The sequence below is a fragment of the Bubalus kerabau genome, chromosome 5, assembly GCF_029407905.1.
Source record: "Bubalus kerabau isolate K-KA32 ecotype Philippines breed swamp buffalo chromosome 5, PCC_UOA_SB_1v2, whole genome shotgun sequence".
NCBI lineage: Eukaryota > Metazoa > Chordata > Mammalia > Artiodactyla > Bovidae > Bubalus > Bubalus kerabau.
In genome coordinates, this window is record NC_073628.1 from 167,277 (window position 1) to 194,800 (window position 27,524).

A 27,524-nucleotide genomic window follows, 5' to 3' on the forward strand; every position below is an offset into this window, starting at 1 on the left:
TTCTCATGGGACCTGGGGTGGCTCCAGAGGGAGTGGGCGTGCTGGCAGGACTGTTCCTGGGCTTATGGCTGTGCCCCCTCCTTAGGGACAGGGTGGGTTGGTGCCGTGGCCAGGCCTCCACTCTCTTCAGACTTCTTGAAAAGAGCCAGTCATTTTACCAGCAAATAGGTTTACACACAGGAATAACAGATAACTGCAATTCAGGACAAGAAAGTCATAGCAAAAACTGTAAACACATTCGGGAAACGAAGGGGAAGATGTTACTCTGTAGAGAAAAAGGAAGCGGTTGAAGGGGCAGCTATGAGCAAAGTCCATCAGAGAGACGCGGCGAGCAGGGTGCTGGCGGTTTCTGTGGCTGAGCTGCAAGGACTCTCGTCGGCCGGAGTTGTTGTTGGTGTGCGGAAGCACCCCCGTTCGCCTCTAGGTTCTCTTGGCTGGTCTAAGAATTAAGTTGTCATAAGACAATTAGGACAGAATCACACAAAAGTTTAGCAACATGTATCCATGGGAGAGACCCAGGAGAACCGAATCACCATCGAAATGGCCAAGACCCTCACCTTAAACACCATCTTCGACTAAAGACAAGGGAAGGTGCTGGGGTAGGCTTCACGACTTGAAGGGGGCAGCTGACCTGGAAACAGAAAAGCAAATGTTTGGGAAGCAAAGGTTCGCTGGGCCAGGCAGGGACACAGACTGGACTCTGATCTCCAAAAAACCCTTTATCCAAATTATTTCAGGCTGTTATGGGGAGCGGACAATAAAAGCTTCCCAAATCTTCTGTTTCATTTTCTTTTTTTAAAATCAGCCTAAATTAATCCTTATGCCAAAGAGAAACATTTTGGGATAGTAAATTTTGCTCCTCTCCAGTGGATACTATCATTACAGAATGTTACAAGAAAACCAGAACCAACCTTTCGGCCAACCCAGTATGTCCTTGTGAAAGCCCCCAGCTCTCCCCGGGTTGTGCACAGGCTTCTCATTATGTTTTCACTGAGCCAGGGGAAAAACTCTCCAGCAAACCTGGAGCCATGTGCGCCTCCTGGAAGTTTCTGGTTAAGGTGTTATGGAGGCTCGATGACCAGCAAGAGGCCTCTGATCCCTCATGAAGAGAAAACAGAATGTAAATACAGCAAGAGCACACTGCCCTTTACCCTCCAGCTGCCAGCAAAGACTTGCCCAAGCACAGACACCGCTGCCAATTGTCCCCTGGTGAGGGGCACTGAGGGGTGCTCGTGAGCTGTGGCTTCTGCAGACCCTCGGGTCAGAAGAGAGGCGTCAGCATCAATCAACCAAGGCTACCTCAAATTATGGGTGTCCCAAAGCTGACAAATAGCCCGATTTACATGGATTGCCCTTCAGTTATCTTAAAGATCTTGTTTTTCCATCCAGGGTTGGATTGCTTTGAAGCAAGGAATGGGGCATGGAATCAATTAAGGAATCTGAGCCCAAGTTGGAGTTGGGACAGGCCTGCAGGCTAAGCTGTCTTGCCTTCAGTGCATCAGTGGTAACCCCAAACAGGAAGACATGTCCCTCTACACCTCCAACAGGAAGGCCTCTCCCCTTCCCACCCAGCAGGAGGAAGCAGGCTTCTCTCTGCCGCCCCCCGCCCCACCAACAGCCCAGCCAGAGACCTAAGAGGCCCAGCCCCGGAAACCTCGTTACTTTGCACCCTGGCTCCTCCAATGGACTCTGGTTATCCCCGCCCCTCCCATATCCCCCTTCTCCCTCTGTCCAGGTTCTCTGGGTTTCCGTGTGTTCCACCATGCTTCGCATATCCTGAGTTGCATTTCCTCTGCTATTCCTGAATAAACCTGTCTCTGCTGGTGCTGACTGGAAAAAAAGGCACAAACTAAATGTTGAGAATTATGTTTTATTTGGCAGACGAAACTGAGGCCTTAAGCCTGGGAGAAAGCCTCTCTGAAGATAAGGGAGGAGCCAGGACATATAGGAGTTTTGCAACAACAGCCAAGTAGGCAGAACATCAAAAGATTACTGTTACTTAAAGAAAAAGCAGACATCTTAAGTAATGATTTAGAGCTGTTCTATGAACGGGAAGATGGAAGTGTCTGGGCTCACTGGAATCATTCCTCTGGCTGCACCTCAGCTCTCTGGGGCCAGGGTCCTGCGCTTCCCCCTCCAGAGTCCCCTCAGAAGGGCGGCTGTGGTGGCCAAGGGCTTGTCCACAAACCTCGTTTACTGAGGTGGCAGCGACGTTCTATGCCTGCAAGCTTTTCCTGCACTTTCAATTCTGGACCTACAGAGTACGCTGTGTAGTTCATATTTATTGAATTCCAATATTCATTAGTTTTGTAAGTTTTTCTTGGGCAATAAAAGTACCCTAGAAACTATACACCATGTTACCCGCCTAATGGACACCTGCCTGTTTGACCCATCTGGGTCTTGGGCAGACGCGGGAGCGAAAGGCAAGTGTGGTGGGGGAGGCCGCCCTGCACCCACTGGGCCCTGAGGTGGTCAGTGTCTGGTCCTCTCCCACGATGGGGTGCTGGTTTAGGTTTTCCTCCCTGCTGGGCCAATTCCAGAGTCCCTCCAGCCAGCCCCATGGCGTGGCTCTTACCCAGAAGCCGCTGACCCCACGTAAGGACAGTCCAGCGCCACCTGATTCTGTGTCTATCACACCTCGAGGTAGGGGGGTGACTGCTGGAGTGGGGGCCACCCGTTGCCCAGTGGCCGCACTGAGAGCTAGACTTGGGTCCGGGCCCTGCGTGAAGTCATGGTTGGCACCACGCTGCCATTCTGTCATCTGTCATTGCTTTTGTTGTTTTGTGGGTCTTTACCTTCACTTTGTGCGCTAAGTAACTCAGTCGTGTTCAGCTCTTTATGACCCCATGGCCTGTAGCCCTCAAGGCTCCGCTGCCCGTGGAATTTCCCAGGCAAGAACTGGAATAGGTAGCCATTCCCTTCTCCAGGGGATCTTCCTGACCCAGAGATCGAACCCAGGTCTCCTGCACTGCAAGCAGATTCTTTACCCTCTGAGCCACCAGGGATTGTTTTTGTACTTTTTAGCTGGCATCTATCTTCACTGATACATGCAAAACTTATCTGCTCAATTTTTAACACCAGAGGCACCGAGAAGCTCATACGGTGGACATGAGGCCACATGTGCCAGAGCTGCAGCCAGTCCCTGCCCACATCCGGGGCTGGCCTCTCCATCACCAGGAACATGTGCCAGTTGTGGAAAACCACACAGAAAAATAGTGGGGTGGAAAATTCTCGAAGCCCATCTCTCCACAAAAGCAGGAAAAATTTTGCAAAAAATATCAGAATCAACATTTTCAGCCTCTGAAAGTAGAGAAAGTCTTGCAGAAATCAGAGGAGTGCTTAATCAAGAAAAAATAGTGTAATTTCAGCACAGGGCTGTGCGGCATTTTAACTTACCCTGGTTCCATCCCTCATGTCTAAGCTCTGTGGCAGCCTCGCAGACAGCAGCCTGTAATCTATTTCAGACTCTTGCCAAAGTCTGAAGAGGCAGGGGCACTTCCTAACTCATTCTCTGAGGTCAGAATCACCCAGATACCAAAGTCAGAAAGAGAGACTACAAAGAAAAACAAAGACCAATATCCCTTATGAGTATAGGTGTAAAAATCCTCGTCAAGTTCTAGCAAACTGAATCCAACATATTATATATACACCATGACTGTTACCAGCTGGAGCTGGAGCCAAACTCAAGGTCAGCTGCTCACTACTCCATGTTTGGCAGACAGACAAGTTTTGTTGGTGGGAGAAGCAAGATGCTTATTCAGGAACCTGGCAACCTGGGGAGATGGCAGACTGGTGTCCCCCAAACCACGTCTGAGTTGCCAATCAGGGAAAGAGCTTTTAAATGAAAGCGTCGAGGGTTTGCAGGTGGTGGCTACGTGCAGAGCAGCACAGTCAGCTCTGACCAGCATCCTGAAATTGTGGTGCAGGCTCTGGTGAGCATCATCTTATTCGGAGTGAAGTGAATCTTCAGCTCCAGGGTCGGGTTGCTCTTGTTTTCTTGAGCGCAGTTTTGGAAGTGTGCACATGGAGCAGCTCCTGTCCTTGCTACAGTCTGCTCATCATGCAGTTAGCTTTTTCCCTCTGGTGGCAGTTTTCGGTTCAGTTCAGTTCTCAGTCAGGTCCAACTCTTTGCGACCCCATGGACTGCAGCACGCCAGGCTTCCCTGTCCATAATCAACTCCCGGAGGTTACTCAAACTCATGTCCATCGAGTCGGTGATGTCATCCAACCATCTCATCTGCTGTTTTCCTCTTCTCCCGCTTTCAATCTTTCCCAGCATCAGGGTCTTTTCTAGTGAGTCAGTTCTTTCCATCAGGTGGACAAAGTATTGTAGTTTCAGCTTCAGCATCAGTCCTTCCAATGTATATTCAGGACTGATTTCCCTTAGGATGGACTGGTTGGATCTCCTTGCAGTCCAAGGGTCTCTCAAGAGTCTTCTCCCAATACCACAGTTCAAAAGCATCAGTTCTTCAGCACTCAGCTTGCTTTATGGTCCAACTCTCACATCCATACATGACTACTGGAAAAACAATAGTTTTGACAAGATGGACCTTTGTTGGCCAAGTAAGGTCTTTGCTTTTTAATATGCTGTCCTGGTTGAACATAGCTTTTCTTCCAAGGAGCAAGCATCTTTTAATTTCATGGCCGCAGTCCCCATCTGCAGTGATTTTGGAGCCCAAAAAATAAAGTCTCTCACTGTTTTCATTGTTACCCCATCTATTTGCCATGAAGTGATGGGACCAGATGCCATGATCTTAGTTTTCTGAATGTTGAGCTTTAAGCCAACTTTTTCACTCTCCTCTTTCACTTTCACCAAGAGGCTCTTTAGTTCTTTGCTTTCTGTCATAAGGGTGGTGTTATCTGCGTTTCTGAGGTTATTGATATTTCTCCTGGCAATTTTGATTCCAGCTTATCCTTCAGCCAGCCTGGCATTTCTCATGATGTACTCTGCATATAAGTTAAATAAGCAGGGTGACAATATACAGCCTTGACATACTCCTTTCCCAATTTGGAACCAGTCCACTGTTCCATGTCCAGTTCTAACTGTTGCTTCTTGACCTGCATACAGATTTCTCAGGAGGCAGGTCAGGTGGTCTGGTATTCCTATCTTTTGAAGAATTTTCCACAGTTTATTGTGATCCACAACGTCAAAGGCTTTGGCATAGTTAATAAAACAGTAGATGTTTTTCTGGAATTCTCCTGCTTTTGTGATGATCCAATCACAAAAGACAGCCTCTTCAATAAATGGTGCTGAGAAACCTGGACAGCTACATGTGAAAAATGAGATGAGAACGCCTCCTGGCCTCCCTACTGGCCCCAGAGGGAAGTCTCTGCGTGCGTGGGGCTGCAGTGACCTGTCGCTGATCGATGGCCCCTCCCCAGGCCCAGCATGTGCCTGTCATGGCAGAGGGCACTGCCGGCAGCTGGCTTGGGGTGGTCCTGGTGGTGGCAGTCCAGCTGGGGCAGCAGGTGCTGGAGCGCCGGTGGTGCTGGGGTCCGTGGGGCCTCTGGCGGGCCATGCAGTTGGAGCAGGAGGACTGGGGAATGGTGGGCATGAACTGCATGGAATTCCACTGGGGCAAGGCCATGCCCCTCATCTTTGTGGGCGGCGTGCCCCAGCGTGGCACCATGCTGGATGCCCATGCCAATGCACTGGGGAGAGGAGACCACACCATCCCCCGCATGCTGGCTGTGTACCAGGCCTGGGCCAAGTGAGGCTGAGAGAAGCTACAGCCGGATGAGGCAGGCGTGACAGGCAAGGTGCTGGACACCGCCACGCAGGCCTTCATCCTGGAGGTGATCACCTGGCACCGGGAGCCAGCCTGCATCCTCTGCGACGAAGACTCCTTTCCCCTCAAGTCCTACATCAGCCTGTTGGCCTCTTCCCCAACTCCAAGTTCCTGCTGGCGGTGCAGGACCGCCTCTGTGTGTTCCCTGGTCACCCACAAGGTCACCAGCGCTGGCTTCAAGCCTAGCAGCTACCACGACTGCCTCGCCAAGTGGAGCAGGCCATCGAGGCGACGTATGCCCCGAGCATGGAGGAGGACGAGGACAAGTGCCTGCCATGTCCTGTGAGCAACTGGTGCTGTACCCTTTGCGCTCCCTCAAGCTCGTCCTCTGCAGCAACAGCATCCTATATCAGGACCACCTCATCTGCAAGCCCTGCAGCCCAAGTCCAAGATCGAGCTCCACAGACCAGGTCCTCAAGCCTGTGAACCTGGAAGCTCTCTCCAAGTGGACTGGCCACATTCCTGGGGACGTGTTGAGGGACATGGGCTCTTAGATGGCCCCCATGCTGGCCCAGCTCAGCTATGACCTCTATGCAAACCCACCCAATTACTACGACCCCAGCCCCACCCCACGGTCATCAACCACACACACCAGGTCCTGAAACAGGGACTACAAAACACCGGTCAGTCTGAAAGGCTACTTTCACGTAGACAAGAACAGCACCTCTTCCCACCTAAGAAGCTCGTGATTTCCAGATCTCTGCAAATGGCTTTGTTGCCAGGAGAAACTGCATTAGAGTGGAAACTGGACCTTTAATCCAAGCATATTATTTGCTGTTATATTAATCACCAAAACAGGACTCCTCATGAGGAAGGTATATGCATATGTTTGCAAAAGCTGAATTATTGAAAACTTACCTCTTCACATTCTATCTTAGGACAGTCTGGGGTAGAGAACCAAAAGTGTGGAAGTAGTCTGGTTTTTTAAACTTTGGTATTTTGCATTTTTCCTCTTGAAAACTTGTTTTAAGAAATGGATTTGCAGGACTGCCTTGGTGGCTTTGTCTGCAGGGACAAGGCCCACCACCTGTGCCTCTCCTGTAGACTCTTATTTTTTAATTCAAAGAATCTATTTAAGAATTTAATATATGAGGTCTTCTTTGATTCTCCTTTTCTCTTTGGTTGACTCAGTTTCACAGAAGAACTATATATATAATTTGAATAAACTGAATGGGGGGAAAAAACAGTTCCCAGCACCATACACAAAAATAAACTCAAAATGGATTAAAGACCTAAATGTAAGGCCAGAAACTATAAAAACTCTTAGAAGAAAACATAGACAGAACACTCTGATATAAATCGCAGCAAGATTTTCCTTGAGCCACCTCCTAGAGCAATGGAAATAAAAGGAAAAACCAACAAACAAATGGGACCAACAGTTAGAACTGGACATGAAACAACAGACTGGTTCAAAATTGGGAAAGGAGTACAACAAGGCTGCATATTGTCACCCTGCTTATTAACTCATATCCGGAGTACATCATGCAAAATGCCGGACTGCATAAATCACAAGCTGGAATCAAGATTGCCAGGAGAAATATCAACAACCTCAGATATGCAGGTGATACAACTCTAAAGGCAGAAAGTGAAGAGGAACTGAGGAGCCTCTGGATGACCGTGAAAGAGGAGAGTGAAAAAGCTGGCTTAAATCTCAACAATAAAAAGCTAAGATCATGGCACCCAATCCCATCACTTCAAGTAAATAGAAGGGGGAAAATTGGAAGCAGTGACAGATTTTATTTTTGGGGAGGCTCCAAAATCACTGCAGATGGTGACTGCAGCCATGAAATTAAAAGATGCTTACTCCTTGGAAGGAAAGTTATGACCAACCTAGACAGCATATTAAAAAGCAGAGACATTACTTTGCCAACAAAGGTCCGTCTAGTCAAGACTATGGTTTTTCCAGTAATCATGTATGGATTTGAGAATTGGACTATAAAGAAAGCTGAGCGGTGAAAAATTGATGCTTTTGAACTGTGGTGTTGGAGAAGACTCTTGAGAGTCCCTTGGACTGCAAGGAGATCCAACCAGTCCATCCTAAAGGAGATCAGTCCCAGGTGTTCATTGGAAGGACTGATGCTGAAGCTGAAACTCCAGTACTTTGGCCACCTAACACAAAGAGCTGACTCATTGGAAAAGACCCTGATGTTGGGAAAGATTGAAGGCAGGAGGAGAAGGGGATGACAGAGGATGAGATTGTTAGCTGGCATCACCGACTCAACGGACATGAGTTTGAGTGAACTCCAGGAGTTGGTGATGGACTGCCTGGTGTGCTGCAGTCCATGGGGTCACAAAGAGTCACGACTGAGCAAATGAACTGAACTGAACTGAACCTTCTGACTAATCTTGTTATCTTGAAACTTGTATACTGTGGGAGTGGGTCTGGTAAGAGCTTTCTATTGTTAGTTCTAACCTTGTTAATTTAGGATGCGTGTTGTGAGAGTGGGTCTGATAAGAGTATACAAGGCCTTGCTAAGACTTGCAGGGGGCACTCTGCGCCCTCTTCTGATTCTATGTCAGAAGGGTTCTCTGTCCCTTTTCAGGGCTTCCCTGGTGGCTCAGATGGTAAAGCTTCTGCCAGCGATGCGGGAAACCTGGGTTTGATCCCTGGGTCGGGAAGATCCCCTGGAGAAGGAAATGGCAACCCACTACGGTGTTCTGGCCTGGAAAATTCCATGGACAGAGGAGCCTGGTAGGCTACAGTCCATGGGGTTGCAAAGAGTTGGACACGACTGAGCGACTTCACTTTCTTTCACTTTCATACTTTAATAAAACTCTGATACACAAAAGCTCTTGAGTTATGAAGCCTGGCCCCTGGTCCCGAAGCTAAATCTTCTTTGGAGATCAAGAATCTGACGCCATTCACCACAGGCTATCACTACCATATGCAAACAGGCAGGTAGTGAGAAAGCTGCACACATGACACAGGGAGCTCAGCCTGGGCTCCGAGGTGGCCTGGAGCGGGCATGGGGGGTCAAGAGGGAGGAGGTACGCGCGTGCTCACGGCTGATTCCTGCAGTTCTACAGCAGAAACCTACGTACCGTGGTAAAGCAATTGTCCTCCAGTTAAAAACAGTAATAATAAAAAAGACTGAAAGCGTCCCCTGAGATCGGAAACAAGATGAAGCTGTTGCTTAAATCCGGCATCATTCTGAGGGCTCTGAGAAAGGCAGTGAGACAGAAAGTGCAGGGGGGACACACAGCTCAGAAGCGAAGCGCCTCGGGAACCTCCACACACAGATGACGCGACTGTCGTGTAGAAAATCCTGTGAACCACAAAAATCTATTAAAGAGATTAGCAAAGTTGCAGGGGACAAAATCAACGTCCAAAAATCACTAGCAATGATTAACGTAATGATTATAATTAAGAAAACAATTCCATTTGTAATAGTATTTTTGAAATACTTAGTAAAATATTTACCCAAGTACGTGTTTGACTTGTATGCCGAAAACTACAGATCACCGCTGAAAGGAATTAGAAAAGCCTAAATAAACGGAAAGACACCTATGCTCACAGACCTGCGCTCTTAGGCAACATCCACAAATGACCTTCACTTTCAACACAATCAGCATCAAAATTCCCACAGTTTTTATTTTATTTTTTCCAGAAATGGATAGGCTGATCCTAAAATCCACATGGAATTGTCAGGCCAAAACAATCTTGAAAAAGAATAACAGAGTTAGGGGCTCATGCTTGCTTCCTGATTCAAAATTCACTACAAAGCTGCAGTCGTCGAGGCGTTGTGTTCCTGGCGTGAGATACACACGTGGACTGTGGGACGGAAACTCGAGTCCATGATAAACTCAGACGTAGACGGTCAAGGGAGGCAACAGGCTGCCAGGACTGTTCACGGCTGGTGCGGACGTGGATGTCCACATGGAGAGGGAAGCAGCTGGACCCTTGCGTCACAGTTCATTCAAAATTAACTCAGAATGGACGCAGTGAGACAGGCCGTGACCTGGGGCCTCTTGATACAGGGCTTATACCTGGACCAACTTCTCCTAGAGCAACAAAGGAACTAGAAGGGACTAAGAGAGACTGCGTGCATGGGCACCTGGGGCCAGGAATGGACATGAAGACGAAAAGGCTGGAACACAACTGCCCGCGCAAAAGCTGTGCCCTCCCACGACCCCTGCACACAGAGCCAGCAACGGGGCAGGCCGTCGAAGCCCCCCACAGGCTGGCCCACCCACCGGTCCACACCCTCACCCACCGAAGGGACCAGCTTAGCCCATCTGGGGGCCAACATGGGCCCCCGTTGCTTGTGTTTGCTCCCTCCTTCTGAAGCAGGGGCCCCAGTAAAGCCATGCCTCGATTCCTCGTCTGGCCGTGTATCAATTTCTACAATTAAAGAGTCCAGGAGCCCGGGGTTGGTAACAGCAGGACCTAGAATAAAAGCTGAACTGCAAATGGTTAGAAAGAAAGACAGTGTGACTTTGGATCAGTCAACAGTTTCTTAACTACATTACAAGCAACTAAAGAAAACAGAGATAAATTGTAGTTTGCCAAATTAAAAATGTTTGTGCCTCAAAGGACACTTAAGAAGGTGAAAAGACAATCTAAAAAATGGGAGAGAGTTTGGAATTCATGTATCTGACGAGGGACTAGTATTCAGCATATGAAAGAACTGCAATTCAACAACAGCAAGACCCACAGACCAAGGAGTTAGTGGACAAAGGCCCGAGCAGACATTTTCCAAAGGCACGTGAACAGCTGGTGAGCAGAAGCCACGCTCGGCACCACTGGCGGGCAAGGACGTGCCCATAAACCACCACCAAGGGGACAGCTGCCGTGGTTTTATACGACCCAGCGCTTCCACTCCAAGATGCAGACCAAAGAGAACTGAAATCTGTGGTTACAGAAAACCTTGACCACAAATGTTTCTAAGCATTATTAATAACAGCCAAAAACTGGAAATAGTCCAATGTCCATAGGTTGATGAAGAAAGAAAAAAAAATATGGTATCCTCTTACAGTACATTAACCAGCCATAAAGAAGTGGAGTTCTGACGCAGCCTACAGCGTGGATGAGCCTTCAGAACGCTACGCTCAGTGAAATACCACAGAAACAAAAGGCACATAATTTATATGAAACACCCCGAAGAGGAAAACCCATGCTGAGAGAGCAGACTGGTGTTTGAAGGAAGTGATGAGTTGAAGGGATTAGGGAGGACCACCTAAAGGGACGGAGAAGGCAATGGCACCCCACTCCAGTACGCTTGTCTGGAGAATCCCATGGACGGAGGAGCCTCATGGGCTGCAGTCCACGGGGTCGCTAAGAGTCGGACACGACTGAGTGACTTCACTTTCACTTACCTAAAGGGAATGGGGTTCCCTTACCCTGAGGCGGGCGAGGAGAGCGGCTGCTGGAGCTGGACTGTGGCGCTGTAACATCAGACCAAAAACGTGCTGGCGAAGCTCACTTGTGCGCTTTCTGAGGGTAAAACAAAAATGCTCTGTTCTGCAACTTTCAGGTGATTAAAAATAAGCCATATAACCGATAAAGGACGGCGCACGGAACCAAAGGCATGAGTGGCACCGTCATCCTGTCTACAGACCCGCCCCTGGGGAGAAGCTGCCGGAGGCTGAGCTGCGGCCCCTACCAGCCAGGAGCAGGGGGCCTGCTGGGGGCCCGAGGCCGCAGGGGAGCCTCACCCCGTGCGGCTGAGGACGCAAGCCTGCGCAGGCACAACCACCCGGCCTGTGGGGGTCATCCTGCCCATGCCGACCCCGCCCTCTGATGGCCCTGCGTGCACATCAGCTCGGCCGAAGGATGGCCTGCTGGGTCAGTGCCGCCAGCAGGAGCGCAGAGCACACAAGATACCTCCACAAGGAGGGCTTAACAGGGGAGCCAGGGCACAGAGCACAGCTGTCCCGGGGAAATAGGAGATGAGGAGGTCCAGGGTCAGAGCGCCAGGCCTCGGGGCAGTGTGGGGGCCGCTGGGGCACCGGAGGCTGCCCTGGGAGCCTTGCCCCAACGGGACCCAACCAGTGGGATGGCCTTGCTCCTAATAGGAGGCTCCAGGCCTGGCCATCACCTCCCACAGCCTCACACACAGGTGAGGACAGAGACAGGAGAGCACGTGGCCCTGCGGTCTGAAGAGAGCAGAGGCCTGGCCACAGAGCCGACCCGCCCTGTCCCTGAGGAGGGGGCACAGCCCCAAGCCCAGAGCCGTCCTGCCGGCACACCCGCTCCCCCTGGAGCCACCCCAGGTCCCATGAGAAATGAGGGGGGACGGGGGAGGCAGGAAGGCCAGGCTGCATAGACACGCAGGCCCAGGACTCCCAGCGGCTGCCAGACGCCCAGCAGGCGTCCTGCCTCCGCACAGCTGGCCAGGTCTCACTCCTCCAGCCCTTGGGGGACTGCGGGAGGCTCCTCAAGGCAGGCCACACAGGCTGCTGGGTGCTGACCTGCAACCGGGAAGGACCTAAACCCCGCCTGGAGCGGGGACTCAGGACTGGGGGGCCAGTGCCCCTCAGAGGGGAGGCCTGTGTGGCTGGGGGGCTGGCAGTGGGGGCGGGGCTCCTCTGGGCCTGGGGGTGAGACTGAGTGGGGCCTGGCAGGGGCTCCAAGTGGGGACAGTGGGCACTGCAGCAGGCTTGGGCCTGAGACCCCCAGGCTGGGGAAGGGTCCCAGCCCCATCCAACCCCTAAATAGGGAGCAGGTGCTGCTCAGACAGGGCCTGACTCTGGTGAGACCCCAAATGTGCCTCTTTGGCACATTGATTATTTTAAGCTGTGTGGATGAAAAGTGTCATCTGCCCCATCAGGAAGCAAAGGTCGCTGCGGACCTGAAGGCCTCACCCTGTAGCCCCTCAGGGTGGAAAAGCAGGCTGCTGCCCCGACAGCTGGGAGGCGCGTCAGGGGAGTGATTTCACAGGGCCCAGAGTCTTGCATGTTCCCATACGAAGAAAAGGGCTAACTTCTCTAAATTGAGACATTGAGTGTTGTTTAATTAACAGAATCTTTTGATGTTCCAACTACCTGGTTTTACTGCTCAAACTCCTATAAATTCTGCCCCTCACTTCATCTCTTTGGAGCAACCTGTCAGTGGCTGTGCCTTTTCAGTATAATGTGATAGTTATAGATCTACAGGATTCTTTCGTCACCATTCCCCTGGCCCTCCAAGACTGTAAGCTCTTTGCCTTCAGTCTCCCTTCAGCTAATTTTAAACAGCCCTATAGAAGGTTTCAATGGAAAGTTTTGCCTCAGGGAATGAAAAATAGCCCTACCTTGTGTCAGAAATTTGTAGACCAAGCTGTGCAAAATGTTAGAGGAAAGTATAAAGATCTATATTTGATACATTATATGGATGATATTTTGGCAGCTCATAAGGACAGAGCCTTGTTGCAACAAATTTTATCTGAATTGATTGAGGCCTTGGAAAGCTGAGGTTTAAAGATAGCTCCAGATAAGATACAAGTTCAGTTCAGTTCAGTCACTCAGTCCTGTCTGACTCTTTGCGACCCCATGAATCGCAGCACTTCAGGCCTCCCTGTCCATCGCCAAGTCCCAGAGTTCACTCAAACTCACACCCATCAAGTCGGTGATGACATCCAGCCATCTCATCCTCTGTCTTCCCCTTCTCCTGCCCCCAATCCCTCTCAGCATCAGAGTCTTTTCCAATGAGTCAACTCTTCGCATGAGGTGGCCAAAGTACTGGAGTTTCAGCTTTAGCATCACTCCCTCCAAAGAAATCCCAGGGCTGATCTCCTTCAGAATGGACTGGTTGGATCTCCTTGCAGTCAAGGGACTCTCAAGAGTCTTCTCCAACACCACAGTTCAAAAGCATCAATTCTTCGGCGCTCAGCCTTCTTCACAGTCCAACTCTCACATCCATACGTGACCACAGGAAAGACCATAGCCTTGACTAGACGAACCTTTGTTGGCAAAGTAATGTCTCTGCTTTTGAATATGCTATCTAGGTTGGTCATAACTTTCCTTCCAAGGAGTAAGCGTCTTTTAATTTCATGGCTGCAGTCACCATCTGCAGTGATTTTGGAGCCCAGAAAAATAAAGTCTGCCACTGTTTCTACTGTTCCCCCATCTATTTCCCATGAAGTGATGGGACCAGATGCCATGATCTTCATTTTCTGAATGTTGAGCTTTAAGCCAACTTTTTCACTCTCCTCTTTCACTTTCATCAAGAGGCTTTTTAGTTCCTCTTCACTTTCTGCCATAAGGGTGGTATCATCTGCATATCTGAGGTTATTGATATTTCTCCCGGCAATCTTGATTCCAGCTTGTGCTTCTTCCACTCCAGCATTTTTCATGACGTACTCTGCATAGAAGTTAAATAAGCAGGGTGACAATATACAGCCTTGACGTACTCCCTTTCCTATTTGGAACCACTCTGTTGTTCCATGTCCAGTTTTAACTGTTGCTTCCTGACCTGCATACAGATTTCTCAAGAGGCAGATCAGGTGGTCTGGGATTCCCATCTCTTGAAGAATTTTCCACAGTTTATTGTGATCCACACAGTCAAAGGCTTTGGCATAGTCAATAAAGCAGAAATAGATGTTTTTCTGGAACTCTCTTGCTTTTTCCATGATCCAGCAGATGTTGGCAATTTGATCTCTGGTTCCTCTGCCTTTTCTAAAACCAGCTTTAACATCAGGAAGTTCACGGTTCACACATTGCTGAAGCCTGGCTTGGAGAATTTTGAGCATTACTTTACTAGCGTGTGAGATGAGTGCAATTGTGCAGTAGTTTGAGCATTCTTTGGCATTGCCTTTCTTTGGGATTGGAATGAAAACTGACCTTTTCCAGTCCTGTGGCTACTGCTAAGTTTTCCAAATTTGCTGGCATATTGAGTGCAACACCTTCACAGCATCATCTTTCAGGATTTGAAATAGCTCAACTGGAATTTCATCACCTCCACTTGCTTTGTTCGTAGTGATGCTTTCTAAGGCCCACTTGACTTCGCCTTCCAGGATGTCTGGCTCTAGGTGAGTGATCACACCATCATGATTATCTAGGTCGTGAAGATCTTTTTTGTACAGTTCTTCTGTGTATTCTTGCCACCTCTTCTTTATATTTTCTGCTTCTGTTAGGTCCATACCATTTCTGTCCTTTATCGAGCCCATCTTTGCATGAAATATTCCCTTGGTATCTCTAATTTTCTTGAAGAGATCTCTAGTCTTTCCCATTCTGTTGTTTTCCTCTATTTCTTTGCATTGATCGCTGAGGAAGGCTTTCTTATCTCTTCTTGCTATTCTTTGGAACTCTGCATTCAGATGCTTATATCTTTCCTTTTGTCCTTTGCTTTTCACTTCTCTTCTTTTCACAGCTATTTGTAAGGCCTCCCCAGACAGCCATTTTGCTTTTTTGCATTTCTTTTCTATGGGGATGGTCTTGATCCCTGTCTCCTGTACAATGTCACGAACCTCATTCCATAGTTCATCAGGCACTCTATCTATCAGATGTAGGCCCTTAAATCTATTTCTCACTTCCACTGTATAATCATAAGGGATTTGATTTAGGTCATACCTGAATGATCTAGTGGTTTTCCCTACTTTCTTCAATTTAAGTCTGAATTTGGCAATAAGGAGTTCATGGTCTGAGCCACAGTCAGCTCCTGGTCTTGTTTTTGCTGACTGTATAGAGCTTCTCCATCTTTGGCTGCAAAGAATATAATCAATCTGATTTCGGTGTTGACCATCTGGTGATGTCCATGTCAAGAAGCACATAATAAATGGCTCCAAATGCTACCCATAACCCTCATGAGGGCACGTGCAGCCCCGAATGGCCATCATTATTAAACCCTTATGAAATGATGTATGGATGTCCATTCTTAACTTCTGATTTGTTTTTTGACGAGGACACCAATGCACTCCTAAAACTATAATTGATCTAGGAAGGTTTCAGCAAGGATTCCAATGATAAGGAAAGCAAGTCCTCCCTAAACCGCAGGAAGACTGAAAAAACCCCAAGTAGAGCTGGGGGACCAAATATTAGTGAAGACCGGGCAAGAGAAAGGGAGTCCAAACCAGCTGCCAGAGACATGGGCCAGGTCATCCTGGTTGTTTCAGTAACCTCAACTGCTGTAGAGGTGCGGCACCTTTCTGCCAGGGCCCACAATTCTAGAGTAAAACCCTACAGTCCACAGGAGCGGGAGACGGGGACTGAGACCCCAAAGCCAGAGGCCAGCTATTCCTGTGAGCCTGTTGGAGACTCAGACTCTTGTTCAGGCGAAACACCATCCAGCCTCCCTCAGAGAAGTGAATGCGTCCTGTGAAGCCCCTCCTCTTCCGGATCATGCCTCCCTGCCCAGCTATTAACCTCTCCCTTAGTGGGGCGTGTGCTTGGTCACTTAGTTGTGTCAGACTCTTCAGTCGCATTAGATTCTTTAGCCATGTCCGAATCTTCAGTCGTGTCCAACTCTTTACAACCTGGACCATAGCCTGCCAAGCTCCTCTATCCATGGAATTCTCCAGGCAAGAATACTGGAGTGGGTTGTACACTTGCAAACCACACACTACTCGACTTAACCTTACTACCCCATTAGCAGCAGAAGTTGAGGACATGTCCAACATATCCCAGGGTAGCAACGGCCAACGCTTCCAGCCCACTACATGCTACCACTTAACATACCCCGTCTGGTCATGGCCTAACCTTTTGGGTAAAAGGGGAGGAAAACTTCATGACTTGGTATCAGCAACAGCTGTCTGTATTTCCTCCCATGATAACATCTGCAATCCCACCCAAGCCCTTCTTTTCTCTCTTGACTAACATTTCCCAAGTGACCTTCCCCATCTGTTTCAAAAGTGACTCCCTGGCAGGGGTGTCTGTAGGGGAGCTGGACAACTCGAGATGTGGAGTAGCCTTCAGTTGCAGAACTGATGGAGAAAACCAGGATCTGGAAACTGCTCTGGGGTATTATGACTTAGCCCAAAGACTGGGAGCTAGAGGTTCTGGCAGAACTGACCTGCTACAACTATTCCCTGGCATGAGGCTCTCCTCAGATGCCATTGCTGCTGCTGCTGCTAAGTCGCTTGATCCGCTGCTACAAAACTGCCTCAGGGTCAGGACACATGGTCTTGAGGGCACAGCCCTGCTGTGTCCCCCTTTGCCTGTTAAGCAATAAAGCTATTCTTTTCTACTTCACCAAAAACTCTTTCTGAGATTCAATTCAGCACCAGCATACAGAGGCCCAGTTTTCAGCATCAGTATTTTGTGGTGGCAAAACCTGCTCCCCTTCAGTTTGAAGAAGAAAATACTTGTTGGGGATTTTCCATGGCTCTGCCCCTCCGAAGCCTGGAGTTCGCAGGGGGAAAGGCTGGGGTGTCCCCTGACCACTTTCCATCCCGCCTTCCTCTCCCTGCCTGGGGCTGACTCGTCAATACCTGGAGTCTCTCTCTTTTAAAAAGGCCCAAGGGTTACTAGGATGAGTATGATTTTCACATCACCAGCTCCACAATGGCACAATCTGGAACAAAGCTCTCTCTTCCCAGAGATTTTCCAGGAAAAACCCAGGACTCTCCAGGAGCAGAGACTAGGGGGTGTTCGAGGGAGAAAGGAGAGGAAGGCGGGGACCCTCTGGTCAGTGGTCAGTTCGGTGGCGGCGGCACAGGCTCTTCCTTCCTTCCTTCCTCCTCCTCCTGCTCGGCTCCCAGCTGGACACCAGGAGGCTCTCCCTTGCCTTGCCCTCAGGCTTTGCTAAGGAGGAGGCCCTGCCTGGCAGCGGGGCTGGAGGACAGTCATTCGCATGCCCTCCCCCACCCCCACCCCAGGATTCCCAGGAAATGGGAGCAGCTCCCCCAGAGCAGGAAGAGGAGACTTTAAAAAGAAAAACAACCCTTTGGCTGACATAGCATTTGACTGAGTCATCACACCAGATGGACCCAGAACAATGAAAAATGTGGTCAACATAATCAACGCCCCACAATCAAATCTGCTGGTGCTGGGGCAGCAGACAGACCTTGGGGTGGAACAGGAGCACCCAGCACAGAGGGTGCTCTTGCATGGGGCGCCGATGAACTGGAATCTGAAACACACAAAACACCAAAGGAACACAGTGACTCCCTCTTGACCTCCGGGATAGCTGGTAAAGAAAAAAGCAGAGGCCCAAAGTGGCGTCACTTGTGCCAAAGTCCACGATAGCAAACCTCGCCTCCTACTTGATTGCATTTCAGCCTTCCCCAGAATGTCCTAGGATTTCCTGGTCAGCACCAAGGAGGTGATGTGTCCTGTGGGTGCCCTCCATCCCTGGAAGATGAGGGACATCTGGCTGTTCCTCTCCCCTCCCCCCGCCCCCAAGAGGAGCCATCCCGCCCCAGTAGCCTTGCTTTCTTCAGCTAGTGATCTCCTTGCCCCATCTTCCTTCCTATAAAACCTCCCACTTTGTGCTACTCCTCTGAGCACCCTGGTGCTTGCTGGATGAGACGCTGCCAATTCATTAATTACCAAATAAAGTGGTTCGGTTCAGTTCAGTCGCTCAGTTGTGTCCGACTCTTTGCAACCCACGGACTGCAGCACTCCAGGCCTCCCTGTCCATCACCAACTCCAGGAGTTTATTCAAATTCATGTCCATCGAGTCAGTAATGCCATCCAACCATCTTATCCTCTGTCATCCCCTTCTCCTCCTGCCTTCAATCTTTCCCAGCATCAGGGTCTTTTCAAATGAGTCAGCTCTTTGCATCAGGTGGCCAAAGGATTGGAGCTTCATCTTCAGCATCAGTCCTTCCAATGAATATTCAGGACTGATTTCCTTTAGGATGGACTGGTTGGATCTCCTTGCAGTCCAAGGGACTCTCAAGAGTCTTCTCTAACACCACAGTTCAAAAGCATCAATTCTTAGGTGCTCAGCTTTCTTTATAGTCCAACTCTCACATCCATACATGATTTTGTAAAGTGGTTAGAGCTTCAGATTTACTCAGTTGAATTTTGTCTTTTACATAACTAAGATTTAGAATCCAGACAAAAGGTGAATGAATTTGACCGCATAAACAGTTTTCAAAGTTGCATGACAAACACTCGGTGTACACAGTACAACAAATTAGGAGCGAATATTCAGAACATACACTCAGGAAAGGTGCTTGTAACACTGATGTGCCAAGAAGTCTGAAAGATGAGCAGGTAGATGGAGAAAATACACGAACAGACAGTTTATACTAAAAAATCCTAAGCATATAAAAAAACATTGAAATCACTCATTAATAGAGAAATGCAATTAATATAAGACCAAGGTCTCACTTCTTACCTCTCAAAGTGGCAAAAAATTTAAAATTATGATAGCTCAGTTGGTAGAGAATCCGCCTGCAATTTTGGAGACCCTGGTTCAATTCCTGGATCGGGAAGATCTGCTGGAGAAGGGATAGGCTATCCACTTCAGTATTCTTGGGCTTCCCTTGTGGCTCAGCTGGTAAAGGTCCGCCTGCAATTTGGGAGACCTGTGTTTGATCCCTGGGTTGGGAAAATCCCCTGGAGAAGGGAACGGCTACCCCCTCCAGTATTCTGGCCTGGAGAATTCCATGGACTGTATAGTCCATGGGGTTTCAAAAAGTCAGACATGACTGAGCAACTTTCACTTTATGACTGGCTCTGTTGTTGAAACTCCAAAGAAACCAGCATCCTCATACAGTCCTGGGGAACCCCAAATGGTAAATCCTGAAGTGGAATTGGGTCAGACAAAAATGTGTATGCACTCTCCTTTGACCAACAGCTCTGTTTTTAGGAACCTACCCTGAAGGTGGCTTTACAGGTGGTGCAGTGGTAGAGAATCTGCCTGCTAATGCAGGAGATGCAAGAGACATGGGTTTGATCCCTGGGTCTGGAAGATCCCCTGGAGAAGGGAATGGCAACCCATGCCTGTATTCTTGCCTGGGAAATTCCATGGACAGAGGAGCCTGGAGGGCTACAGTCCATGGGGTCCCAAAGAGCTGGACACGACTGAGCACACACACGTACCCTGAAGATGCAGTTCAAACAACGGGAGACAGATATGCAAAGAGGATTCACTGCAGACTTGTTTGTAACCACAAAACGTCAGGAACAACCTAAACGTCCACACTTCTGAGAGCGGCGAGCAGGCCCTGAAGAAAAGGAGGAAGGTCACTCTAAGTGGGTGGTGTAATTTCCAGGCACTATGTCAAGAGAAGAACACAGAGAGTCACCTATAGTAGTTCCTTTCTTTCTTTTTTTTATAGCACAACTTATATATTTCAAATGGGCAAAAATTAGTATCATTTACAGTATCTTAAGATAAACTGCCTTTGAATGGGAGCTTTCTTTCCAGTACTTTGAGGTCTACAAGACAAATCTAGAAAATTTACTACGTGGAAAATGAAGACTGCTTAAATCGGATGGGGGCAGGGGAGGCCTGTGGTTTTTCTTTTGGATTGAGCTGTAACACTGTCCTTCAGGCGGCTGAGGGAGTTTCATATTTTCTTTAGACATCATGAGGCACCGAAGCTCTCGCAGAACAACTTTGATGCTATACGAATTCTGCCATTTTGCCAGCACGGGTATGGCTCTTGGGTCCACCACTCCATTAGAACTATTAGCTCCATGCATATCAATTTTTGTTACAAATCTTACAAAGGGGGGTGCTTCTGGGTATTTAGGTCCACATTCTATTTTAAGGCTGTATATTCAGTTTTCATAAGTTGCTCTTGGAGGCCCAATTACCATCCCTGTACATCTTGTAGGTGTCATGTCTTCGTCATCTTCTAGACCCCAGCTAACTGTGCCATCTCCTACTCCTTTCTGGCCTTCTTCGAGTTCTGCCAACGGTCGGAAATTGTGAGGGACTTTTACTCCCGAGCCCATGGTGGCTTCCATCTGGCGTCACTGCCGCCCGAAGGCCGGCCCTTTCTTCACCCCCTCCCAGTTCCTTTCGTTTAAGAAGGAAGATGACATGTGTCTGCTCATTTGTGGAAAAGAGACACAGGGCAGAGTAGGGAAAGCTCGCCATGTCTCGTGGAAAGAGGAATTTGACAGGAAGCCACAGGCTCCGGGCAGAAAGGGCTGTGTGTGCGAGTGTGGCGCCTGGACTTCCCTCTGTGTGGGAAATGAGGACTTCCCTCATATCTGTGTGACAAATATGTAAATCTGTGTGGGTAAGACTGGGAAAGGTCAGTTTTCATTCCAATCCCAAAGAATGGCAATGCCAAAAAATGCTCAAACTACTGCACAGTTGCACTCATCTCACACGCTAGCAAAATAATGCTCAAAATTCTCCAAGCCAGGCTTCAATAGTACATGAACTGACAGCTTCCAGATGTGCAAGCTGGATTTAGAAAAGGCAGAGGAACCAGAGACCAAACTGCCAACATCCACTGGATCATGGAAAAAGCAAGAGAGTTCCAGAAGAACATCTATTTCTGCTTCACTGACTACACTAAAACCTTTGACTGTGTGGATCACAACTGGAAAATTCTTCAAGACCACCTGACTTGCCTCCTGAGAAATCTGTATGCAGGTCAAGAAGCAACAGTTAGAAACGGACATGGAACAACGAACTGGCTCCAAATCAGGAAAGGAGTACATCAAGGCTGCATACTGCCACCCTGCTTATCTAACTTCTATGCAGAGTACGTCATGTGAAATGCCGGGCTGGATGAAGCACAAGCTGGAATCAAGATTGTCGGGAGAAATATCAGTAACCTCAGATGTGCAGATGACACCACCCTTATGGCAGAAAGCAAAGAAGAACTAAAGAGCATCTTGATGAAAGTGAAAGGGGAGAGTGAAAAGGCTAGCTTAAAACTCAACATTCAAAAAACTAAGATCGTGGATCCAGTTCTATCACTTCATGGCAAATAGATGGGTAAAAAATGAAAACAGTGAGAGACTTTATTTTCTTGGGCTCCAAAATCACTGCAGATGGTGACCACAGCCATGAAATTAAAAAGACACTTGCTCCTTGGAAGAAAAGCTATGACCAACCTAGACAGCATACTAAAAAGAGACATTACGTTGTCGACAAAGGTCCATCTAGTCAAAGCCATGGTTCTTCCAGTAGTCATATATAGATGTGAGAGTTGGACCATAAAGAAAGCTGAGCACCAAAGAATTGATGCTTCTGAACTGTGGTGTTAGAGAAGACTCTTGAGAGTCTCATGGACAGCAGAGAGATCAAACCAGTCAATCCTAAAGGAAATCAGTCCTGAGTATTTACTGGAAGAACTGATGGTGAAGCTGAAGTTCTAGTACTTTGGCCACCTGATGGGAAGAACTGACTCACTGGAAAAGACCCTGATGCCAGGAGACTGAAGGCAGGAGGAGAAGGAGATGACAGAGGATGAGATGATTGGATGGCATCACCGACTCAATGGAACTGAGTTTGAGCAAGCTCCAGGAGCTGGTGATGGACAGGGAAGTCTCACCTGCTGCTGTCCATAGGGTCCCAGAGAGTCAGACAGGACTGAGCAACTGCGCTGACTGAAGAGGTTAGCAACCTCGCTGTGGGAGAAAGTAAGAGAAGGAGGGAGGCAGTGCTGGGTAGGGGTCCTGTGGGTCTGCACACTTGTGGTCTGTATTCTGCACCCAGAAAGATACAGAACAGAGGATGTAGGATCCATTATGACATGCATGTGTATTTCCCATCTCTGCTGAGAGTCCAAGAGGCAAGGAGCACATGGTGCCCAGGTCTTGGATTCCAAGACCATTCGTTCTCCAGTAGAGGAACCAGGCTCCCTGGAGAAACGGCCCATTCCAGGCCTAGGCAGGGAGCCCCCACAATGGGCCTGGGGGCTCTTGTGGCGTCAGAATGAGAGGGTAACAGGCAGGAAGGCCAGGGGTCTCCAAACAGAGGAAATAGCCTGCAAGTGTCAGACATTTTTATCTCTCTTAAGCGGCAGGAGGAAACAAACTAGCGATATTTTTTCCTTCTCTATACAAATTTAAAAGGAGGTTTCTCTTAAAATACTGTCTTGCCATAATGACACCTGGTTTCACCTGAAGTTCAGATCAGATCAGATCAGATCAGTCACTCAGTCGTGTCCGACTCTTTGTGACCCCATGAATCGCAGCACGCCAGGCCCCCCTGTCCATCACCAACTCCCGGAGTTCACTGAGACTCACGTCCATTGAGTCAGTGATGCCATCCAGCCATCTCATCCTCTGTCGTCCCCTTCTCCTCCTGCCCCCAATCCCTCCCAGCATCAGAGTTTTTTCCAGTGAATCAACTCTTCGCATGAGGTGGCCAGAGTACTGGAGTTTCAGCTTTAGCATCATTCCTTCCAAAGAAATCCCAGGGCTGATCTCCTTTAGAATGGACTGGTTGGATCTCCTTGCAGTCAAGGGACTCTCAAGAGTCTTCTCCAACACCACAGTTCAAAAGCATCAATTCTTCGGCACTCAGCCTTCTTCACAGTCCAACTCTCACATCCATACGTGACCACAGAAAGACCATAGCCTTGACTAGACGAACCTTTGTTGGCAAAGTAATGTCTCTGCTTTTGAATATGCTATCTAGGTTGGTCATAACTTTCTTTCCAAGGAGTAAGCGTCTTTTAATTTCATGGCTGCAGTCACCATCTGCAGTGATTTTGGAGTCCCCCAAAATTAAAGTCTGCCACTGTTTCCCCATCTATTTCCCATGAAGTGGTGGGACTGGACGCCATGATCTTCATTTTCTGAATGTTGAGCTTTAAGCCAACTTTTTCACTCTCCTCTTTCACTTTCAACAAGAGGCTTTTTAGTTCCTCTTCACTTTCTGCCATAAGGGTGGTATCATCTGCATATCTGCGGTTATTGATATTTCTCCCGGCAATCTTGATTCCAGCTTGTGCTTCTTCCAGCCCTGCGTTTCTCATGATGTACTCTGCATATAAGTTAAATAAACAGGGTGACAATATACAGCCTTGACAAACTCCTTTTCCTATTTGGAACCAGTCTGTTGTTCCATGTCCAGTTCTAACTGTTGCTTCCTGACCTGCATACAGATTTCTCAAGAGGCAGGTCAGGTGGTCTGGTATTCCCATCTTTTTCAAAATTTTCCACAGTTGATTGTGATCCACACAGTCAAAGGCTTTGGCATAGTCAATAAAGCAGAAATTGATGTTTTTCTGAAACTCTCTTGCTTTTTCTATGATCCAGCAGATGTTGGCAATTTGATCTCTGGTTCCTCTGCCTTTTCTAAAACCAGCTTTAACATCAGGAAGTTCACGGTTCACACATTGCTGAAGCCTAGCTTGGAGAATTTTGAGCATTACTTTACTAGCGTGTGAGATGAGTGCAATTGTGCAGTAGTTTGAGCATTCTTTGGCATTGCCTTTCTTTAGGATTGGAGTGAAAACTGCCCTTTTGCAGTCCTGTGGCCACTGCTGAGTTTTCCAAATTTGCTGGCATATTGAGTGAAGCACTTTCACAGCATCATCTTTCAGGATTTGAAATAGCTCAACTGGAATTCCATCACCTCCACTAGCTTTGTTCGTAGTGATGCTTTCTAAGGCCCACTTGACTTCACATTCCAGCATGTCTGGCTCTAGGTCAGTGATCACACCATTGTGATTATCTGGGTCGTGAAGATCTTTTTTGTACAGTTCTTCTGTGTATTCTTGCCATCTCTTCTTAATATCTTCTGCTTCTGTTAGGTCCATACCATTTCTGTCCTTTATCGAGCTCATCTTTGCATGAAATGTTCCTTTGATATCTCTGATTTTCTTGAAGAGATCCCTAGTCTTTCCCATTCTGTTGTTTTCCTCTATTTCTTTGCATTGATCGCTGAAGAAGTCTTTATTATCTCTTCTTGCTATTCTCTGGAACTCTGCATTCAGATGTTTATATCTTTCCTTTTGTCCTTTGCTTTTCACTTCTCTTCTTTTCACAGCTATTTGTAAGGCCTCCCCAGACAGCCATTTTGCTTTTTTGCATTTCTTTTCCATAGGGATGGTCTTGATCCCTGTCTCCTGTACAATGTCACAAACCTCATTCCATAGTTCATCAGGCGCCTGAAGTTAACTATTCTCAAACCTAGAGATAACCAATGCCTTTTTCTTATGGAAATGTTTATCTTAAGCTATGGTAATGTGCTATGCATGTACCCCAAACTCTGTCCTCAAGTCGGTTCCGCCTCTTGGCTCAGAACCTACTTGACACACCAGTACGTTATACTCAGATATTGTTCCCCTAATCTATGTAAATGAAACTATTTGTATGGTGGTCTGCCCCTCTTCAAGATTCAAGTTAATCATTTTATGGCCCAGGATGAACTATTTGGTGCCAAGATTATCCCAAAAGGCATCTTATGGGTGAGGGGCCTGGTGCCATTCTGAGTTTTAAGACATTCCTTTCTTTCATTAACAGACTGCTAGTGACTATATAGCATCCAGCTGAAGACTAGAAGGGGGGCACTCTTTCTGCCCTCTTTTGATGCCTATGTCAGAAGCTTTCTCTACCTCCTTTATACTTTAATAAAACTTTATTACACAAAAGCTCTGAGCGATCAAGCCTCGTCTTTGGCCCCGGATTGAAATCTTCTCCTCCAGGGGCCAAGAATCCCCGTGTCTTTGCGTGATTCAACAACAACCTTTCAAGAACACAAGGAAGTACTCAAAAACACACACTAAACCGGATAACTGACTGTGGCTCAGACCATGAGCTCCTTATTGCAAAATTCAGACTTAAATCGAGGAAAGTAAGGAAAACCACTAGACCATTCAGGTGTGACCTAAATCAAATCCCTTATGATTACACAGTGGAAGTGAGAAACAGATGCCAGGGATTAGCTCTGACAGACAGAGCGCCTGGAGAGCTGTGGATGGAGCTGTGCAACATTGCACAGGAGGTGGTGATTAAGACCATCCCCAAGAAAAAGAAATGCAAAAAGGCAAAACGGTTGTCTGAAGAGGCCTTACAAATAGCTGAGAAAAGAAGAGAGTGAAAGGCAAAGGAGAAAAGGAAAGATATAGTTATCTGAATGCAGAGTTCCAAAGAATAGCAAGGAGAAATAAGAAAGCCTTCCTCAGTGATCAATGCAAAGAAATAGAGGAAAACAATAGAATGGGAAAGACTAGAGATCTCTTCAAGAAAATTAGAGATACCAAGGAAACATTTCATGCAAAGATGGGCACAATAAAGGACAGAAATGGTATGAACCTGATGTTCTGGAGTCCATGGGGTTGCAGAGTCGGACTCGACTGAGCAACTGAACTGAACTGATACCATGAAATTTTTGCACCTTGTTTTATGTCCCTACATATGTTCCAGTATCTTCTGATTTATAGTCTGTGGGAACTTGAATAGAATTTATATCCTACTGTTATGTGAAAATTATATGAATCTTAATTATGTTGAATTGGTTTATAGTGCTTTTCAGGTCTACTATATCCTTCTGCCTTTCTGACTTCCCTGGTGACTCAGATGGTAAAGCATCTTGTTTACAATGTGGGAGACCTGGGTTCAATCCCTGGGTCGAGAAGATCCTCTGGAGAAGGAAATGGCAGCCCACTCCAGTACTCTTGCCTGTAAAATCCCATGGACAGAGGAGCATGGAGGGCTACAGTCCACCAGGTCGCAAAGAGTCAGACACCACTGAATGACTTCACTTTCACTTTTCACCTTTCTATGCATTCTATTGATTTTTGAGAGTCTGATATTGAAACTCCAACTAAAAAATCTCAACTTATCTACTTAAAAAATAATTTAATATACAGTGGAACTATATGTATTTTTGTTTTGTATTTTCCAAGTCTCCTTGGAAAATAAAGGTGTTATTATACTTTCATAATTTAAAAAAGAAAGAAAATAAGTAAAGTCACTCTTTTCTTTGTAGATAATTAGTATATTGGGGTCTTACCTGGTTATCCAGTGGTTAAGACTTGGAGCTTCCAGTACAGGCTGTATGAGTTTGATCTCTGGTCAGAAACTAAGTTCCCACATGCTATGTGGCAAAATAATTATTTAAAATAGTAGTTCTCTGGGGAAATGAGCAACAGATGCGCCCAGCAGCTGAAGGAGGGGCAGCAGGTGCAAAGGCTTCTGGGTAGGGCACCAACAACATCCGGCTCAGAGGCAACCTCAAGATTCCTACGTGGGGATGGAGGAGCAGACACAGACGGGAACAAATCTTTACAAACCAACTCAGGAAACCTCCCACTCAAAATGAGCCTGCAGTCCAACATGCCTTAGTCCAAGAAAGAAATAGAATTGTACAACAAAGAACAAGATCAACAATCTCAATGAGCTCCCTTGAGATGAATTCAGTATAATAAAATGATGTGAAAAAAAAATTTTTTTTAATTAGTATATTGGGGAGATACTTCAAGACCATGCAGAATTCCCTGGTGGCTCAACTGGTAAAGAGTTTGCCTGCAATTCGGGAGACCAGGTTTGATCCCTGGGTCAGGAAGATCCCCTGGAGAAGGCAATGGCACCCCACTCCAGTACTCTTGCCTGGAAAATCCCATGGACAGAGGAGCCTGGTGGGCTGCAGTCCATGGGGTCGCTAAGAGTCGGAAACGACTGAGCGACTTCACTTTCCCTTTTCACTTTCATGCATTGGAGAAGGAGGTGGCAACCCACTCCAGTGTTCTTGCCTGGAAAATCCCAGAGACGGGGGAGACTGGTGGGCTGCCGTCTGTGGGGTTGCACAGAGTCGGACACGACTGAAATGACTTAGCAGCAGCAGCAGCAGTGGACCATGTGGAGAAGGCAATGGCAGCCCACTCCAGTGCTCTTGCCTGGAAAATCCCATGGATGGAGGAGCCTGGTGGGCTGCAGTCCGTGGGGTCTCTAAGAGTTGGACATTACTGAGTGACTTCACTTACATGCATTGGAGAAGGAAATGGC

General features: G+C 47.7%; 1 long non-coding RNA gene and 2 pseudogenes across 3 annotated transcripts; 1 reads left to right on the forward strand and 2 right to left on the reverse strand.

Moving 5' to 3' along the window:
* Positions 1-166: 166 nt before the first annotated feature.
* LOC129653532 (uncharacterized) lies at positions 167-27,007 on the reverse strand. 3 transcript variants are annotated; one of them, XR_008715153.1, is made up of 7 exons: positions 26,533-27,007; positions 19,698-19,822; positions 18,991-19,164; positions 11,106-11,223; positions 8,832-9,055; positions 558-631; positions 167-439 (listed from the first exon to the last, which is right to left on the reverse strand). It is a non-coding gene; the product is annotated as an uncharacterized LOC129653532 (long non-coding RNA). The 3 variants fall into 3 exon arrangements; XR_008715151.1 differs by lacking the exons at positions 167-439; positions 558-631 and having other exon boundaries at positions 8,553-9,055; XR_008715152.1 differs by lacking the exons at positions 167-439; positions 558-631 and having other exon boundaries at positions 8,553-9,055; positions 19,698-19,873.
* LOC129653530 (protein-tyrosine sulfotransferase 2-like) lies at positions 5,390-6,478 on the forward strand (annotated as a pseudogene).
* LOC129653531 (ubiquitin-conjugating enzyme E2 variant 1-like) lies at positions 19,947-20,572 on the reverse strand (annotated as a pseudogene).
* Positions 27,008-27,524: the final 517 nt, after the last annotated feature.